Consider the following 20,710-nt stretch of genomic DNA (forward strand, 5'->3'; position numbering starts at 1 on the left):
CCCAGGCCCATGCCCGTGACTTGAAGTGCAAGTTGAAGTTGAAGCCTGAAAGTCTTTGACTTTGCCTTTGCCTTTAGCTTTGGCTTTGTCTTTTTGGCATTTCATTCAGTTTTCAGACTGCATATGAATTATTCATTACACTGCAGTGTCCAATTTAAAATTTGCTGCAAATTAATTTTGAGGCGTGTACATTTTGTTTTTGTTTTGTTGTTGTATCTGTCGTATACGTCAAGTCAAAAAGGTTGATGCTTGACGTAGATTGAGATTTTTGCCTCCACCCTCGATTCGTTGATCTGCATTTCGATTTCGATTTCCATTTCATTTTCTCTTTCACAAAATATTCCTTGGGACATACGCTTTATGAATCAGTCCAAATGTGTGAGGTCAGTGACCTTTTTAGCGCGGGGCATTGTGACAATTATTTATTGTTTTCAATTTTTTTTCTTTTCGTAACTTTTTGTTGTTTTTTTGGTAAGATTGGGAAATACTCGTACGCTTCTAATTAAACAAAGCAACCAATTAATGTGCGCTCTAATCACATTTGCCACGGCTCATTAGGGTCGCGCCATGTGAGATACGCGCCAAGTTTTGAGTTCAGGCTCATGTTTGGGCTCTCAAGTGATCTACTATACAAGCATATATAAATATATAAACGATTAATACTATGTGTATACATATATTTGCATAAGCCAGCCGGACTGCGAGATAGAGGAGACAGCAAGCAAGTTTGGTACCCTTGGTTACCACCCAACTTGACCGACATCATTAATCTTAATGATACAAAAAGTTGCGGACTGATTAATTTGTTCGATAATTAAAATTGATTGGCCAACCAACCAACAACGGGAGATTGGGAGCGGGACGAGTGACAATATTCACAGTCTTTCGACATAATAAATTATATTTACAAAACAATAATATCAAAACGGCAGGAAAGGAAGGTAGCAAGGAAGGAAGCACAACCCACAATGAGCGACAGAGAAAACACAAAACATGCCATCGAATCGTATCGGATCGGACCGGGTCAAGTGAAGCAGGTAATACGACAAGTGTTAATTGCAAGTTGAGAGAATTCTCTCGGCATGTTTAGCTGTCATTGTCATGCAACTTCCGACACGTTTTGCTTGTCCAGTCCCACAAACAATACATGACAATACGACAGCCACACAATTCCATGATATATCTAAATTAACGGGTTTTCTATATACATATATCTGCATTCTCAGTGCTTAACTGGGAAGTTGGTTTTTGCAATTAGGTTCTGGCAATTCTTTCTACAATTTATTGAGGCATTATACATATATATCTAATAAGTTTTTCTAAATATAATTTATTCATTCTCTTTTCCTCTCGTTCCATTAACTAGAAAAGCAAAAATGTAATTAAAATTTGTTCGAGTATGAACAAAAATTATTTAAATAATTTGCTCTTTTCTATTTGCCTTTCAGTGGGTTGGGTTGGGATTTGGGATGGGATTTTTCTTGTAGTGTCTTGTACCGCCCACTGGTTAATGCATTGGGCTAAGGCATATTTATAACATTTTAACACCCCCCACTTAGGCTATTAGAGCATTTTTTTGGCTTATTTATTTATGGTTCAGTGATTTGCCAAAATAAACGCCATTATTTTGATTTTTATTTGTTGAAATACCAAAGTTCTTCAAAAATTATGTCACTTAAAAAACAGGACAAATGCAAAAAAGAATAGAAATATATGTGTAAAATGAAATTGAACATGTCTGGTCTCAGTTAATAAATTGAATCGAATATATATCATGATATATGTACATATATCCGTGCCAGACAGCAGCGAGGGTGGAGGCACTCAGACTGTATGCCAAATGTCTACATGTGTTCTATTCTATATGCCCTATATACATACTCATTCTAGCAGACGATTTTATCAGTTTGTCATAGAAACAAAAGATTTCTTAAATATGCCATCTAATCATATAAATAAAGATCATAAAGATCTTTCAATATGAACTCAAAGAGTCTTTGTTACTTTTCCGGTAAGCTTTAAGATTTTATTGTTTGTTTCGTTTGTTTATTTACGTATTATAATTATTTATTTCTGTTTATATCACAATTATTTCCTTTTTGTTTTTGTCATTTTATTGCAATCTCGTCTTCGTCTTTCTTTTGGCCACGGCCTTTTTACTTTCCCTCTTGCCTCTTGGCCTCTTTGTGTTTTGTTGTTTAATATTTCTTTTTTTTTCTTTTTTGTTTTCTTTTTCATTTTTGGTGGGTTAATTAAACAATTTTATGATTTCCTCGTTGAGTATTATATCATAGTTTTAATGGCCGTTCAACTCGCTGCACGCACACACGAGTTTGTGTAAATTTCAAACAAATATATCAAAAAAAAAATTAAAAAAATTCTGACACGCTTCACGTCTCTTCTTTTTTTTTTTGCTATGCCAAATAAACAAAAAGAACACACAAAAAATAAAGGAAAAAAAATTAGCACAAAAGGAAGGTGAAGTAAATAAATGAAAATAAAAAGAAAGATTGCAAAAAATGTATTAAAAGATAGACATGTGCTATTTTTGGGATCTCAGCATCCTCATCCTCGATTGCTTTCGCTTTCATACAGTTTTTTCTGCTTTTTATACTCTTCCTTTATGTGTGAGTATATTCACTTGACTCTTAAGACTTTAGTTTTAATTTATCTAACGGATTTCCTTTGCTACAACATTAGATAGTTTTATCGATAACATTTTCTTTGTGAGTTATCAAAAATAGTCCATCACCAAAGACAAAAAATTTAATTTACAATCGATGCATAAAGATTTTAAGGAGAATGCGAATCGTCCTTATAGATTTCCCCCGTCCCTTAATTTCTCCTCAAAAATAATAGACTTCTCTCCTTATTCTGTTATTAATCGAAAGCTATGGAAAGTTTAGTTCTTTAGATTAGCCAAATTAAGATAAAAATTGCCACAACTTTTCGATTAACTTTGTCAAAACTTAACAGTCTTATATTAAGAGAAAGGGTATTTAGACACGTCGGTTAAAGCTAATGTGTGATTGGTCTATTTCGGCTTGTTGCTATTTGGAAATTTTATTTAAACCATAAATCTGACCTCAAAGCTTTCTCACTCATCATTTGTCGAAACTTTTTTTTTAGACCATTCTTTTTTCGTTTTTTGTTTATTTTTTCAACATTTTCCCTACGCACATTTCCTGATGTTTTGTTTGGTTTGGCTGACTTTTGCAGCGCATGCAAAGAAAAAAAAAAAAAAACTTATCTAATTAATGTTGATGTACACATTTAAGTCTAAGAACATGTAATCTGTTAATGTTATTTCGTGACAAGCATTAGAACTAAATGAAGATCTCCAGGAACCTACATATGTCGCCAAGGTCAGATATTCCTCCAAACGACGAGGTCGGACTTCGACGAATAGGAGAAGGAAGATTTTGTCACCAATCAACAACAGGAAATAGAACCGATCCAGGGAACCGAAGATGAGACTCCACAAAGAGGAGAAGGAAGCAATTTAACATGCTTCACCAAATTCAACTTGAGGATGATATTGATATTTATGTATTATCTTAAAGCAATGTGTAGATTGATCAGATTAAAAGTCACAAAAGCAATTACTTTCTGAACTACTAGATCGAGTAGTTTAAAAAAATAATTGAAAAATAGTGTACAAAGTTTGAAAAACTCGCCTTTGACTAGGCCCACTGGAGAATGATTATTTTTTTTTCCTCTTTGATTTTCTAGCTCTGCGGTGGGTGGATTACTATTTTTAGTGAAGGGCGCCGTGTTTACTTAATTTCATGATTTTTATAGTTCTAAATTTTCGCCTTTTTGGCATTTTTGGAAACGTGTGAAAGTTTTGCATAAACATTTGTTTTTTTTTTTTCTTTGGGGCCGCTTTCGGAAATTCGAATTTGAAATTTTCAAATTTTGTGTAAAGCAACCATTAAAAATAGATTTCTTATACTACTCGCATATATATAAATCGAAATAAATTATTTTACACTTTGGAATTTGGCAAATTAGTTTTAGTGAGTGTAAGTAATTGAAATGATAATTTCATTTTGATTAGGTGAGAGTAAATAAGATTTATGAAAGAGCAAAGTGGGAATTCCAAAAAAAAAAACATCAATAATACCGATAATTGGATAGGATTATATTGGGTCCTCAAGGCAATCGTTGCAAAATATTCACCTCTTTGTTGATAGTTTGTGAAGACACTTTGATGAAAAGCCAACAACAATTTCCAATTGAAGAATCAAAATATATATAATAAAACTTATGCAATTTTCATTTGATAATTATGAGAGCACTGTATATAGGATTTCTTATGCATTTCACTTTGCTGCCATTGCACAAATATTTGATCAAAAAAGGATTCGAACTTCGACGTTGTGCTTTATATAAAGCCATATACGATATATTTCTTATAGATATCTATATATACATAATATATATATGCGAAAGTTATTCGCCGCCCCGGCGTTCATGTCCGGAATTCGAAAACAGACTGAAATTTTTCGCGCAAAATTTTGCGCCTTTTGCTCTCGCCTTTTGAATACGTTGGCGCATGGCTAGTTTTTGAATTTTAGATGTATACACTTGAAGTTTAGTATACTTGAAACATCGGGATAGAATTTGATGCTGTGAATAGATCTACATCTGCATGTGCTGTTTTCTTACACTACTGAATCCTACTGAAGCTTTACTCTCAGCAACTTTCTCTCTCTCTGGCGATTTTAATTTTAGAATTATTTTTGTTTTGCTTTCTATGTGTGGATATACTCATTTCTTTTATATTTTCTAGCATGCTGCTGCTCTAGCTAATAAGCTTTAGACAGCCAATAGAATATTTAGATACTCAAAATAGTTCGTCGGTCGATGACAATCCGATAAATGCCATATAAATTGCAAGAGGAGATGAAATATCTCAGGTATGCAGGCGCCCAGGGGTTCGCAATGTTCTTGATCTTAGCGCCGCTGCTGTTAAAGCGGAAATATCGATAAAATTGGCAACCTAGAAGAAAATCATCACAATTGTTTATTGCCTCAATTGGCACTTGGCACTGGTTCCCCATTGGGTCTATGCCAGATCCGGCCATGACATAAGAACCATGGGGAACGTCATCAACGATCGACGATCGACCATCGCGACTGGAGTGTGCCAGCCACAGGGTGTGTCGCCTTGGCTCATTTAACTAACGCCTTCTTCCTAGAACTTTATGATCCAATAAAAACGGAATGCCTATGAATTTTTGGGTCATTTTTCGAAAACAAAAACAAAAACAAATTGTCAATGCCGCATTTGTCTATCTTTTGCAATTTGTAGTAGAGTTTTCTGCTTATTTTGGGCGTTAATTGTCAACTGTCAATGACATATACATACACACATTCATACGCAGACGATGCGGTGCCACGCCCACATCCAAAAATTTATTTAGATTCTAAAAGATTCGTTTTTGCCATGTGGGTGCGTTGATCTCAACATGTATTTTTGTGTTCCTCTGACAAAACGAAGCTTCCTGGAAGAAATATTCGACAAAATATTCTTATTTTGAATTTATTATTCAAATAAAACGAAACGAAATGAAACGAAATAACAAATGAAATTTGTTTAAGCAATTCTTAGCCTCATTTTGCACTTTAATTAACTTTAATTTATGTTATTGTCCCTGAAAGTGCGACATTTATGCGATTTATAAACATATGAACGATTTAACTAGCCAAACCGGCAAAGTTTGATGATTTTATTTTTTATATTTTTGTTCTTCTTTGTTGTTTTTTTCTTATTGTTTATTTTTGGTTTTTATTTTTAAATATTTTTTTTTTTTGTTTTGTTTTCTCAGCGTAATAAAATTCAATACCAAAACCACTTGACATTTGCCTTGCATATCGGAAAAGATCTAAGAACCTGGAATACTTAATACTAATGAATAACCATGGCCATCACTCAACATATCTAGAGAAAAGATATCTCTTTTTTAAACTCAAATTGAACTTATCTATCACAGGGATACTTTAATTGATGTCTGTTCTGCTTAATCCTAAGCTAAACTATAACTAAGTAAACTAAATTAGCTTCATGTTAGCTTCTAGCAAAGATTTGAATCAGGAAGAGTGTAAACGAAATTTAAACTCAAAATTAGCTTAACAAAGGATTGACTATCTAACATACATATATATTTCTTCACTTATTTGTACAATGATCTGCTTAAGATCGGTCAAATGCTCCAATTAAAATGCTTTTAAATTAACAGTTGTTATGATTTCCTAATTACGGGCAAATCTAAAATCATAATTGGGTATTAAAATGTATTTTTATGATGGACCATCTTCTCGTAGAAAAAAACAAAACAAGGCAATAATTTTATGCTGAGCATTTGTTGAGCATAAATTTTACAAGAATATATATTTTTGAGAGGGCTGTTAGATAAGTCTGTGACTATCTAAGAAAGAAAACACATAATACTTTAAGTTGCTCAAGTATTATGTGTTTTCATTTTTAGATCTTGGATCTTTCTTAGATCTTGGTCTTGGATTTTCTTCGAATTTTCAATCCAGGTCATTTGTTTTTGGAAATTTCCAAATAATTACAGTTTGCAGACTTCTCAAACAGCCCCCCTTATTAGGAGTTTACGCCTGCTGCTGCTGGTGCTGCCTTATTTTTATGGCACACACCAATTGAGGCCGCCATAAAAAATGGAATGGAAAATGGCCAAATGGTTAAAAAGTCATTTTATGTTAGTATTTTGTTGGTTTTGTTTTCGTTTTTATGTTTCATCAGGAGAAAGTCCAACATTGATTACCTTGATGAACTCCATTATGGTTAAATGCAGCTTCGGAACATCATCATCATCCCGGTTGTAATTTCCTTTTGCAGACGAAGACATTTTTGTGCCCTTTTATAAGACGACGCACTTGCATAGGGGATACACTGTAATTTGGTTGCAGGCGTAACACCAACATGCAATAAGAGCCCGCAGTGAGATGTGATGGCAACTCACGATAAAAGCCAAAAAAAAAAACAACCGCGAAATATCAATACAAAGGAGCACAAGTACTGGGAACAAGAAACGTTGTTGTTGCTGCTAACGAACTGGCAAATTCGAGTTCACTAAACTTATGCTCCCACCGAGTTTGCGCCTGCGCAATTTATAAGACGTTTAAGCGAGCGAGCCAAGCCTTGGCAATAAAACAAGTAAATTAAATCCAGAGGAAATGCAATCCTTCGTTATGCATATAAGCTATAGCCTTCTATATGAGTATGTCGCGTTGCCTGCGTTGGAGGAGCAGGCAAATTTGCCTGACTCTGCGTCTCGCGAGCAACTGAAAGATCACTTGATCACTTGCTGAGTCTGCGACTGCTACGCCAGCTAGCACCAAATACAACATGAGCAGCATTGGCCATGCGACACAAAGCAGAACAAACAAATGTTGCTCAGCCAACGGCAACAGCAGCAGCAGCAGCAGCAACATCAGCAGCAGCAACAGCAACAGCAGCAGCAACAGCAGCAGCAACAACAAGAAAATTTTAAAGGGCGCAGTCGCTGGCATAATTTAAGCCCCAATGATTGATTTTTTTTTTTTGTTGCTGGCGCTTCTGCTGTTGCTGCTGCTGTTGCTGCTGGCTTTGCTGTCGTTCCTGCCATTAACAACAGCCGGCACTATTTGGGCGTCCTAATGAATTATTATTACAATTTAATGAAGAATAAGATGAAGAAATTTTTACAATCATGTCATTCATTTGTCTCTTGTCTAATTGGGCAACTTTCGTAAACAGAAACATTTGCTTGACTCTTAATTACAACAACTGTACAAATACTAATGAGAGCTTTTAACGATTTGATTAAAGACCCAACATGAATTTTTCTATAGGCCTCAAACACGCGCCGTTCGTAACATTGGGCCCTTTTTTCTTCGAGTACCCTATGAATATGCAAAATACACAAATATATAAAGTAAATAATGTAGGTACAATACATGACATTCTTGTCTCTCTCTGTCGATATATATAAGAAAAGAGCCCTTTTTTTTTGTTTGCGGTGGGGGCACTTATTAACGCTTCATTAAATTTTTGGTTTTTGCGCCCACCAAACTGAAATAAAAGCGACAGGCCACAAGAATTAAGGAACCCCAAAAAAACAAACTATAAAAAAAGAATGAGAAGTAAAGACATGAGTTAAAGCAGAGCTTCATTCTAGACTAGAGATGGCTACGGGCCGTGTCGGTTTGGGCTTAAAACTTAAAAGGGTCGAAATGGAACAAAAATGTTTCATATCTTATAAATTTTTTAGGTTTTCAGAACTTCAACATCGTGTTCGTGTTCGGCCCGTAGCCATCTCTACTCTATACTTAGTTTTATGTAAAACTGGTTTTCACAGAATCCAAAAGTTACAAACACACGAAGCACATACATACAGCTACATATTTATATGTATATATATGTACATGTATGTATATTTGTATAGGAAAGATAAGATCTAAGTTAATTGAGACAAGGCAAGTGCGTGCCCTATGCGAAAATTGAAGCCGGAACTGTTAACTAAAGCCTTTTTTGTGAAAGAATTCATCAAATTTTGTTTGTTTAGTTCTTAACTAGCGAAAGGATCGGCTAAAACCCATCAGTTAAGCAATTACGAGCAAATCGTAATCGAATTCATTTAAATGGCCATTAATACTAATTGCTGGCAATCAGAATGGTTCTTATCTTTATCTTCTATATATACTTATTAGGCAAAGAAATCAATAAACATTTATATAAACCTATATATGTGTAGGGTATTTACAAAATTGAGCATTTTACATTTCGGTTATCTTGGTTGTTTTTGTGAAAAGCTGCTGATTGGGGGACGCTTAATAAATTATAAGCCATAAAAATTAATACATTTTTCATATTATTACGCACCAGAAACAATACCAAAAAAAAAAAGACATAAAAAAGCGGACACAAAGACAATCAAATGAAATGAAATGAAAACAAAAAAAAAGTTCATGGCAATGCCAAGTTTTTGGTCCAACAAAGCCGTGCTTTGGCTCTTTGGGCTCTGGATCGCTGTTCAATCCATCAAAAGAGATTATATTCATTAACTAGGAAGGCAACTACAACAACAAGAAACACTTGGCCTGGGTCCAGGCTTGGGTCTCTATCCATTGATGGCCACTGTACTGGAATTTCTTAATTTTTTTGACAGTTCTCATCAAAAACAAAAGCAGATAAAAAAATAGCCAAACCACTCACATATTAATGTTGAATGTGTTGAAATTGCTATGATTATTATTATTATTACTGTTTCTTTTTTTATTTGTTTCGAGAATTTTTACAAGAATCATCCCATAGACAGAGACTTGTGCATGAATTGGCGCAAATGTTTGAGATCTGTGAACTCCATTAACAAATCGAAATGTCTAAGTTGTCAAGCCGACTTGAAGATACCAGGCAAAAAAACACAAAGAGACAACTATTTAGATTAGACAAAATTCGTATTTTGTGGACCTTGATATGCCATTTTCATCTATGGGTAAATGGTATAAGAAATGCCGTTCCGCTCTTATTACCCATGACAATAAGAATGCCAGACAAACGATTTGATGTCACTTTTAGCTGTAATATTTTGAGAATTTGCCAGCATGTGTTAAAATAGTCATCGTCGCACTTGACATTTAAGACCACACCAGACCAGACAAGTCCAATTGGACAGCCAAAAAAATGTATTAACCTTGTAATGGCGCCCCTCTCAACCCATTCCATTCCCTTGTTTTTGGCGATGGTACTAAAAACTGATCTGTAATGGCGCCCACAGATTCCTGCAGCTGTCGGATGTTCTCAGGCAATTAGTTGCTGTTGTTCACATTGACATGTTTACAAATTGAAATGAAATTGGGCCTCTTCCCTCTCATAGACACAGACATACATACATACATACTCATATATAGGAGTCCAGTCTTTGGCCTTTCAAACCAACATTCAGACCATATGTTTTCTGTCTCAAAGAAAAGGCCTATAAGAACCAACCTACAATATGTAAATACAGGAAAAAGCAGAGAAACTTAAAAAACATTTCAATATACCGTTTCTGTTATACCCTAGCCCCAATTGGCCACATTCAATCAATAATTTTCTTCAAAATGCTTAAATAATCCTATAATACTCTATGCCAGGGTATACATAGAAAAAGGGCCAATTCTTTACAATTTCCGGAAGACTGGGCTGGCTTTGATGATGCTTGGCAAACAAAGCAAAAATTATGGCTAGTATCTATTATTTTTTTTTTTTTTTTGATTGTTTCTTATTTATGGTCATCTAGGAAGACAAAGATAAAAAAAACTTCAATTTCAATTTCAATTCAATTCAATCGTTTTGAATTGTTTAAGTTTAGTACAAAAATGGAGTGAATGTATGGCTTGGCTGACTCTCGAAGTTCATGCATCTCTCAGTTTGGCTAAAACGAAACCACTTCAACTTTTTTTTTTTGTTTTACTAACGATTCGTCTCCGTTACCAATTTGGTTACGTTGTATTTTTTGCAAGTGGGCAAAACCAGTGCAACTGAAGGCTTCTCCAGGGCAGCAAATAAGGCATTTTTTTGTATTTAATTATTCAGTTTTTTTTTTTATATATATTTTTATACTATAATATTAGAGACTTTTTGTATTTGGTAAGCAAATGAGAGCCACTTGAGGTTGATGTACTTGACTTGTTGCTGCTGTTGTTAGAGAGAGAGAGACCCACACATTGTGCTTAGGCTGGCCATAGACAATATTTTCTTAGTGGGTAGGTCGGTTGTCGCCAGTTTCAACAAGTGACTAAATAGTTACTCACCCTAACTGTCACTTTACATAGAGCAAAAGGTGTGCCACACTACTTAACTTGCCACATACCAGCCAATATTAATAATAATAACTAGATAGATGATCGATAATGGAGATGGTTATCCACTTAGTCCAAGGGTTTAACTGACTGCCATCTATGGAAAGTTGTAATGCAAACAAATAAACCCATCCAGAGGTGTAGATTTTTTCTGTATCCATGCACAATTGTGTCTTGTCATTTATGCTGTGAAACAAGTTTCTTTCGTTTCATTTTCTACCAGTTTGACCTAATTTCCTTGACACATGCCTGGCAGGTTTACAAACAAAAAACTGTTACGGTTAGCAATAATCGATTCTATTTCTTTACCAATATGCCGGGGCGTTGGCAGTTCCCATTTTAATACACATACATACATTTATTGGTTTATATATGTAAATATGTATGTTTGTATTTCTTTGTCGATTTCATTAAGCAATAATTGAGTTTAGTTGTCAGTGATCCAAAACAAGCAGCCTGAGGGCAAACCACCTTAAGCCAACAAACAAACCCATAGCCCAGAAGAATCAAAGCAAAACTGGCCAATGGCCCCGACAATTTGGCTCATTTGCGAATTAGATGCCAAGTTCCCACGATTGAAATTCAATGAACATCTTGCTTATAGATATACCATCCTAACGTTCATATGTTTGTACGAACTTATTTATGAAGAACAGATGAATTTTTCGGATGTGCCGTATGGCCATAATCATAATCATAATCATAATAAACATCTATGTCCAAGCTGCCAGCCTCCGCCCCATAACTATATGGAGCTGCCTGCCAGCACGTGTGTGTGAGTGTGTGTGTGTGTGCCATTGTTTGGTCTAGTTTTTGGTAATGACCCAAATTTTGGCTTTTTGGCTGTGCGCTAAATACGACTAATGATCGTTTAATTATACAGACGACAGACAGCCGCTGCCGCAACATAAATACAACTAATTGTACAATAACAAGGCACGAGTAACTCACATACAATACAAACTCTCAGCCTATACCAACAACAACAACAACAACGAAATAATAAATGTATGAATCAGTCAGTAAGCTAAACAAACTATAAACTAATTCATAATTTGAAATTAAATGTTTATCCCGGCTATTTGGGGAATTGCCATGGAGCTCATTTCGGGCACTGAGCCTTAGCCATTTGACAAATTTGCGCCTGTCTCAGATAAAGTTAACAAATTTATTAATAATAGATTTTACAACTGCTGCCGAAGCGGCTTCTTGCTGTTGTTGTTATTGTTGTTGTTGTTGCTGCTGCTGCTGCTGTTGTTGTTTGTTGTCGCTTGAGATGCTGAACATGGCAATTTGTTTATATTGTTGAGCAATTGACACGCCTGCTTTTGGTTTACCTAAGCAAAAAAAAGATATATATATAGGTATATATGTACATATGTATGTATATATGTATATAATTTTTTTTCTTTGCCACAATTGTTTGAAGTGCTAAAATTAATAAGTGTACTTACGTTTTCTCTTTCTTTATCTTTCAACCTTTCGATACCCTCTCAAAGCTCAAGGGTATTTCAGTTTCAGTCAAGTCTTTTGGTTTTGGAGTTGCTCATATAGGCTGTTTAAATATACATCTACATAAATACATCTTAGAAACCCATCGCAATTTAATGTATACTTGTCTATTATAAGATCTTTATCTCTTCACCTATAAAAATTCTTGAACCCAACAAAAATTTAAGTTTTAACAAAACATATGTTAGGAAAAATTCTAACTAAAGTTTATCTTCTAAATTGAACTAAAAATTCATCAAATTCGATGCTCAATTTGGCTTATAATTTGCTTTTTATCAGAGTATTAGAGCCTTTCCTTTAACTTAAAAACAAATATTCATTTGGGGTGGATAGTTTTGAAGGCAATGACTTCTACTTACAATGTGTATGTGTGTTTGTATGCGTGTGTGTGTGTTTGTGTGTGTGTGTTTGTGCATGGCATACAAATTATTTTAAAATTGCTCATCCATCATTATAATTGTTGAAAATAAGAAAAATGTTTCTCAACTGCTGCCGTACATTTTAATCTATAACTGATTTAAATTTCAAAATTATTATTTTTTCTTTTCGTTTTTTTTTTTCAAACGTTTATTGCCAAATGCTTTTTTGGCACTGAAAATTGAAAATCAAATCGATAAATATACAAAAATTTATATACATAAATTCGTATGAAAATGCGTATATTTAATTATACTTTTTTTCAATTTACGAGGCTAGAATGAAAAATAAGTCAAAACTAATTTTAAAAACTACTTTTTTCTAATAAACAAATATTTTTAAGAACAAGGACTCTTCCTTTCTATTCGAGTATTTGAAGAAATATATCCTATGGAATTAAAAAAAGGATCGTTCACGTCCCACCTGTGCCTCTAAAACCTCAGAAGAGACGATAACTTGGAAACTAAAGACGACAATGATGAAATTGTAGAATTCAGCTCGAGTAGGCGATCCTCAAAGAACAAGGATGTCTTCAATATTATCGTTATACACAGAGTTAAATTTAAATAAATAATTTCCAATCCTTTTGAGTCAATAACTCAACAAAAAGAACACAAAATCATCAGAAATGTGTCACTTAAAGAACTCTTCAAAGTTCTTCATGGAATGTCCTTCAAGAACACTCATGAAAACTCTGAAAGCTGCCCTCGTTTTGCTGCTTGCGTAAACACAAATTCACATTTCGAATTTAGAAATGCATTTTATATATTTAAAATTGTCTAAAAATGAAAAATATGGAATTATTGTTTATACATTAAAAATCGACGTCCAGAAACCCAGACATGCCCTAAAATATATATATATGCACATATATTTTTTTTATATATAAATATGGACAAGACTTGCACTTGCGTAAATAATAAATATTCCAATGTGGAAGAAGGAGAAAGCATTAAATATTCATAGAGACAGACAAACAGAAAATATTAAAAGCCCGTATGTTGAAAGAAAAACTCTTATCATCAAGCAATATATTATATTAAATGATTTATTTAGGTAATTGTGAAAAATACTTGGAATTGTTTAAGAAGGGGCAAGGCACCTATTAAGACAATAGATAATAGATAGTTCATCTATAATTAGATAAATAATAGATAAATCATAAACCTGTGTATTTATAACTTATCTATATCGCAAGTCATATCTTATCTCTGACCTATTAGAAACAAGCATTTGGTTCGGTCGGCTTTGGCATATTTTCGTCACTTTTTTGTCAGTTAGAGAAAGGCCAGCTACCGATGCAGTGCACTATTCGTCTACAATTCTATATAGTACATATATGTATGTAGACAAACACGCGAGTTGAAATATAAAATTCAAATATGTTTCTTATCTTGTGAATTGATTGTGGGAAGTCCAAGCTAAAAATGGCATCAAAAATGTGAATACGATTATTAATTGGTGAACAAAACATTATGCTTGTTTTTTGAGTTTTGATTATGGGCACATGTGTTCAATTTCGTGTGAAATGTGATAAGCGAAATCTCCAAGGAATCCAAATAGTTACAGTTGAAATGTACAATAATGAATAATCTCATTTCTTGAGAGAACATTTGATACTTTGAACCACCCTAATACCTAGTAAAGTACTCATACGCCGTGTAAACCTCTTGCCGCGTGAGTGTAAGATCACAAAAAAAAAGAGAAAAAAAAGAAATATGTTTTACTTTTTTGCTAAACATTTGAGTAAATATAAATGTTAAAGTCGATGCTATTCCTATAAAGTGACGTGCATCATATTGTCATTACAAATTAACATCTATCACCTGTTGCCGGTCTGGCAATGGGTCTGGCTGAGAGGCTAGAACTTCTCTGGTCTTGGTCCTAGGTCTATGCAGAGCAAATTGAGCCAACTCTTTGATTATATATCTATATATACCCAACAATGCCATGTCCAAAGGCAAATACGGAAATGTTTGTCCAAAAGAGCCAATGAAAGGTAAATAAATAATAAATAAAACTGGTCGATTTAATTATGACTATAAATTGAATTTCTATGCAAATTTTTGTTGGGATTTAGTGTTGTTGTTGTTGTTACTGTTGCTGAGTTCAGACTAGTTGATACAATCCGTTAGACATATGTATGTATATAAATGCCTCGCAGCGGAAAGATCACAAATACCTGACCTGAGGCTTTTAGTTGGCTCTCCATCACAAAAGGGCGTGTGTCTATAAGACGGGGATTATGCATACCAACAGACAGTTTGTATGTATCATAAATAACCATTTAAAAGAATCGAATCGAATTGGTTTTTCAAAAATCTAACCCCTCTGGGATATCCTGAAACTGCATTTCATAACACATTGTCTCATAAATCATGCCACCCAGATGTACATATATATAAATAACACCCCGCATAGATCCGCTGCCCAAGAAACCGCCATCATTTCATCGTTTTCATCTTTCGTCTAATTCCAAGGAATCGAAACAAAAGGCAAATATATTCTAATATAAGAAAAAACCTCAAAAAAAAGCAGACGCGCTCCTTCCAAAAAAAAAAAATTCGTAATAAAATATTAAAAAGCAAAGAAACCAGAGATTCATTCATTTATATTATGATGATATTTTAATACCCTTACCATTAAAACAATGTATTCAATTTGTTTCTAAATTAAAGATAAGTCATTTGAATTTAAATGAAATGAAATTTACTAAATGGAACACATGATACTTATCGTTAAACGATCTAAGCGGTTGCTCTAGACCAACAATCTGTTGGCCTATAAACTTTTGATAACCATCAAACTACACACTTTTTGCAAGGGTATTAAAAAAAGAAAAGAACAAAAACAAAACGAATCTGCGGCCATTAAAGAATCTTCTTTTTGTGCGGTTTATGGCATTGCTGCTGATGCTGCACCCATTTGAATTCGATGATAAAGCGATGAGGCTTCAAGGTTTCCAAATTGCTTTCAAATAGACGCCGATCCGAGGCGAGACGCGACGCCGATTTGAGACGAGACGAGCCCCGTCTGTCCCCTATATTGGACTTCTGATCTTAGGCAGAAGAGGGCCAATAGAGTTTAACATATGAATAAAGGACGGCAGCTGGAGAAGGGCGCCAGAGAGGGAGAGAGAACACCCCCCTTTTTGTGTTTGATATATGCAAAGTCGACTATGATGATCGTTATTATTATTATACGATGATGATAAAGATGATGATGATGCCAGGCAGGGCGAAATATTTTGAAATAATTAAACGAGTGTCATTAAAATAAAATATATTAAGTGGAATCAACTATGTAAAAGTGTCATTAAAAAAAACGAATATACCCATATTAATTTATATTATAAAGTGGAATCAACTATGTAAAATAATGTTACACGCTCTAACTGGAAATGGCAGCAAATAAATAAAAAGTCATTAAGATTTGTTTCTTTCGGCCTAGACGACCACTGATTATGGATGAGGCAAAACAAAAAAAAACAAAAAAAGAGACTTTGTATATATTTTTTTGACTAAATACCATATAAAGCATTGAGGAACCAGAAATCAGACGATACTCCACAGGCGGTTCTGGCTTTTGATGTAAGCCACTAACAAATGAGCTAAACAAATTTCAATCTATGTATATAAGCAAAGAAAATGCAAATCGATTTGCTTGAAAAAATTCATTCACAACTAGCGACAGGTTACGGTCATATCGTATTGAACATGTCTTCAAATCTCATGGAATCTGCTTTGAAACGTGAAGAAAAATTGGACAGATAATTATTAAAGGTGTTTTTTCGCCTTGAGTGGAGTGGAGTGGAGGATGGATTGGACATTGGTTAGCAATTATGCTAATACCTTGCTGAAAATGGCTAACTAAAATCCATATTTAAATTATTAACACAGAAACGAAATCCAAATTCGGTTTCAACATTCAAAATGTTTAACATTAATCTTGACTGATAAATTAAAAAAGAATTAATTAAATCTCTTTTTGCTTTTCGCTGCCATCGATTGCTATGCCATTTGGCATCTCTTTTGATGGTTTGCCTACTTATTATTATTATTATTATTATATTTTTTATTTTGTTCCTATTTTTTCTCGCTTTTTTTTCGTTCTTTTTTTTATTTTTTTTGGTATTATCTTTCTTTAGTTTTAAGTTTCTTAGAACGTGGGCGGAGTATACGGGCGTCTGGCAAAGTAATTTGTCTTGCATGCAGATCACGTAAACATATATATAGACATAAAAATGTATATAATTCATAAAGTAAAAACATTTAATTATAAACAACAAAAAAAAACCACCGAAATGGCAAAATTACAATGAGACAGAGAGACACACAATACCCAAAAATTGCCATCAACACCCTAAAGTCACGCCTCGGCATCGCATTTTTGGTATAATTTTGAAATTATTTGTCAGAGTTTTTTCTTTTTTTCTTTTTTATTCACAACTCTGACAAGCTGTTTGTCAGTCGGCCCTCTAAACCTCTCTAAAGCGCCGTCCCCCCTTTGCCCAAATGGCATCCCCATCATGGGGAGTCATTGGGCCCCGGGGTTCACGCCCATGAAATATGCATACAAATGGGCAAGATATCATATTTACGATTATTCTGATGTCAAGAAGACAAGAATATTTGATTAGTCTGTAAGTGTAAAGCACTTGTCTCACAGGATTAGCACCTTTATCAGTGTACATAATCAATATCAGTATCTATATTTGATTCTTGATAAGATGACTATGAGATTATGAAGTTTTACCGTATCGATTTTTCTTCATTTTGTAACTCTTCATTAGATTCCTGCCTCAAAGGGTAGGCAACTTTAAAGGACATGATCCTCCGAGAGAGAACAGAGAACTTCTAGAGGCAAATACTCGTGATTCTCAGAGAGATTGAAATCAAAAGCTTTTATTCTCATTGGGAATTAGGAATTAGGGTATCTATTACGTCGTTGATTGTTTTGTTATGCATGGGTTATAAATTTGTTCATAATTCTTTTTTCTTTTATTTTTTTTTTTTTTGGTTTCTTGTCTTAAAAGTCAATGAACGCTGAAAATTTTCTTCAAAGTAAATTGAAGACAAAATAAATAAAGAAAAAAAACAACAAGGGGGGGACAGCGTAAAAACGCGCAAACCGACGATGTACGACGACGAACCAACGACAAAAGAAATAACAACAACAACAAGAACAACAACTACAACAAAATAATAAATATTCAAATTCTATATAATGTGCAAAATTTGGTTGAAATACAAATTGGACAGCGCACCCATAGAATATTATAATACCAACAATAACTATAAAATCCCAAGTACATATGCTTACATATAGCAAGTCAAAGCGCCACATTGACCGTATGTACAATATAAGTTTTAAACTTGGCACAACAAAACACACACACACACAAATCTATTTTGAAATACAAAATAGAACAAAAAATATTGTCACTATTTTTCATGTGGGGATTTATATATATGTATATAACATAGACAAGAAACAAATGGATAAGCTAGAATAGGGCCTGACAACGCAACAATTGACGCCATAATACATTAGATTTAGACCTATTCACATACATATATATATTATGTACATATGCATATATTCGAGGGTTATACTAACAGATTTTAAATAGCAGACAAATTGCTATAAGCCAATTAGCATTTGGTCTAAAAACAATCTATTGTTTTTTCTACTTGAATCGAACAAGCTTTGTTGGCTCAAGTTTGGAGTTAGCCAAAGACAGTCGATTGTCATTGAGCTAAACACATTGAAGCGTCAATTCGGCAGCTAAAAGTCATAAACTTGAGATTGTTTAAACTATTGGAACAACCCTCGCTAATGCAAACTTATGTACGTATGTTTATATATGTAAAAAATGAAGTAAGTAAGTCGTCTTGTCGACTTTGGTACACCATGTACTAGTTGAAAATAATACATTTTTAATTTCTATCTTGCTCGCTCTTACAAACATGCTAGCACACTAGCGCCGCCACTGGCCTACGGCCAACTTCTTCAGACATACGTATTTGACATGTTTTTAGTTCGATTTTAACAAAATTTAATATGTTGATAGCAATTAGTAAGACTAATGAGTGTTCTGAATTTGATTTGGATAGTCAAGAAATGGCGGCAGGCAATAGGTTTTTTCTAAATTGTGAAGGCGGAAGTGGGCGTGTCGATAATTTAAAATAATCATAGTTTGCGCGCATACTAAACCAGTCTACATATTAGATTTGGTGACTCTAACTTTGTTAGTTTTCGAGAAAATCAGTTTATTTAATTAGTAAGGTCTGAAGTGGGCGTGTCTAAAATTTAACTACTTACTACACGAGTCTACATAACAAATTTATGAGAACTAGATGTTCATACGGACGGATGGAGAGGCATATGGACTGAATCGACTCGGCTGTTGATGCTGATGGGGTCGGAAAAGCTTCCTTCTGCTTGTTACATACATTTTGGTGACTTTAATATACCATTTCATTTTATGGGTGCATGGTATAACAACAGACATTTAGCTTCGATGTCAATGTCAGATCCAGCTCTCCTCCCATGGGGGTTACACGCATACACATGGCCGGCACCAATGGGTTATCAGTCTCAGCTTCGTGTCGAACTTACCTACTACTACATCGTTACATGTTTCAACGACGGCGTCCCACTTCCTAATGCGCAACATTATGGATTCCATATTGATCTGGCTTCGTGTTGTTTTTCGAAAAACATCAACTACAACAACAAAGCCATTTACATTAACTTACATAAAACGCCTTGTACTTGTATGTAACTATGGAAAAGCGTTGATAAAATGTTAATTGCCTCTGGTTAATTATGTTCTTCCCATTTTGATATTTTTCTCACAGGCAAAAAAATGTCACGTCCCCATAATAGGCCAACACCTATGGATACGATTGAATGGAATTGGATGTGGTTTTACACCTTGTTTTGTGTGTGTATGTGTGTGTTCCTAAAAATTTAATTAAGTGCACTTAAAATACAATTCGTGTATTGCATTTACGTTTCACTCAAATGGAGCTCAAAAAATGACATCGAAAAATTTGCTGCATTTGCATATAAATGGTATGGCAGCTGATGCATCAAGTACAGGTAAGCACAGTAGACATTAACTATAATTGACGTTGAGTTAAATTTGAAATTTTGCTACAAGAATCTAAAAATAACTTTGGTCTAATGCTCAAAATTGTTTAATAATATTTTATTTGATGAATGATTTATTGTACCAACTCTCTGTGTCATAGTTCCAAAACGGAACCTTCAGTCAGTAGAGTGACAATTTGGATATTTGTTTGCTACTCTGATTAGACCGTAAGATATATTCTTCCGAAAAATAATATCGTATTTGTTAAATTACGTATACGGACACTGTGACTCAGCAGCTCACATGGGAATAAGTATCTGCAATTTGATAAGATAACTAACAAAAAGTAAAGATTTGAAGCATCATCTTCAATGAGATATGCTTTTAATACCATGCCTATCTAATTTAGATAAAACAGATTGGATTTCGCCTAAGATTTTTTGCCTAAGACACTAATGAGTCTTATTAATTTCTACAATCTTAATAAATTTGATTAAAATCGCACAAGAAACATGGAAAGTATAAGTATGAATCTATTTTACTAGTCGGTCGTATGGTCGTATTTGGTAAAAAGAATTGAAAAGACATACCTTAAAATTTTTGCATGGTATATCTTAGTCGGCGAGACGACTTACTTACTTCATTTCAAAAAGTAAGAGATGTCTTGTCATAATTCATAGTTAACGTAAACAAAAGTGAGAGAATGTCAACTGATTAACAATTTCTACCTATTATGTATATATGCAGATATATTAATTTGATCAACTTGATATATTTATATTATCTTTATAAATATTTTATTAATATGTAAAGTAATCCAAGAAAATT

At 33.9% G+C, this 20,710-nt stretch overlaps 1 protein-coding gene and 1 long non-coding RNA gene across 2 annotated transcripts in view; one reads left to right on the forward strand and one right to left on the reverse strand.

The window, feature by feature from the left end:
- The window catches only part of LOC111519158, a 33,133-nt gene extending 13,257 nt beyond the window's left edge, over nt 1–19,876 (forward strand). Inside the window, exon 3 of the long non-coding RNA XR_002724258.2 lies at nt 19,647–19,876. This is a non-coding gene — a long non-coding RNA (uncharacterized LOC111519158). The remainder of the gene's footprint in view (nt 1–19,646) is intronic.
- LOC6646900 (A disintegrin and metalloproteinase with thrombospondin motifs 9) overlaps nt 1–20,710 on the reverse strand; it is a 42,660-nt gene that overhangs the window by 19,044 nt on the left and 2,906 nt on the right. The gene's annotated exons all lie outside the window — the stretch shown is intronic.

Source organism: Drosophila willistoni, chromosome 3R, assembly GCF_018902025.1.
Source record: "Drosophila willistoni isolate 14030-0811.24 chromosome 3R, UCI_dwil_1.1, whole genome shotgun sequence".
Classification (NCBI taxonomy): domain Eukaryota; kingdom Metazoa; phylum Arthropoda; class Insecta; order Diptera; family Drosophilidae; genus Drosophila; species Drosophila willistoni.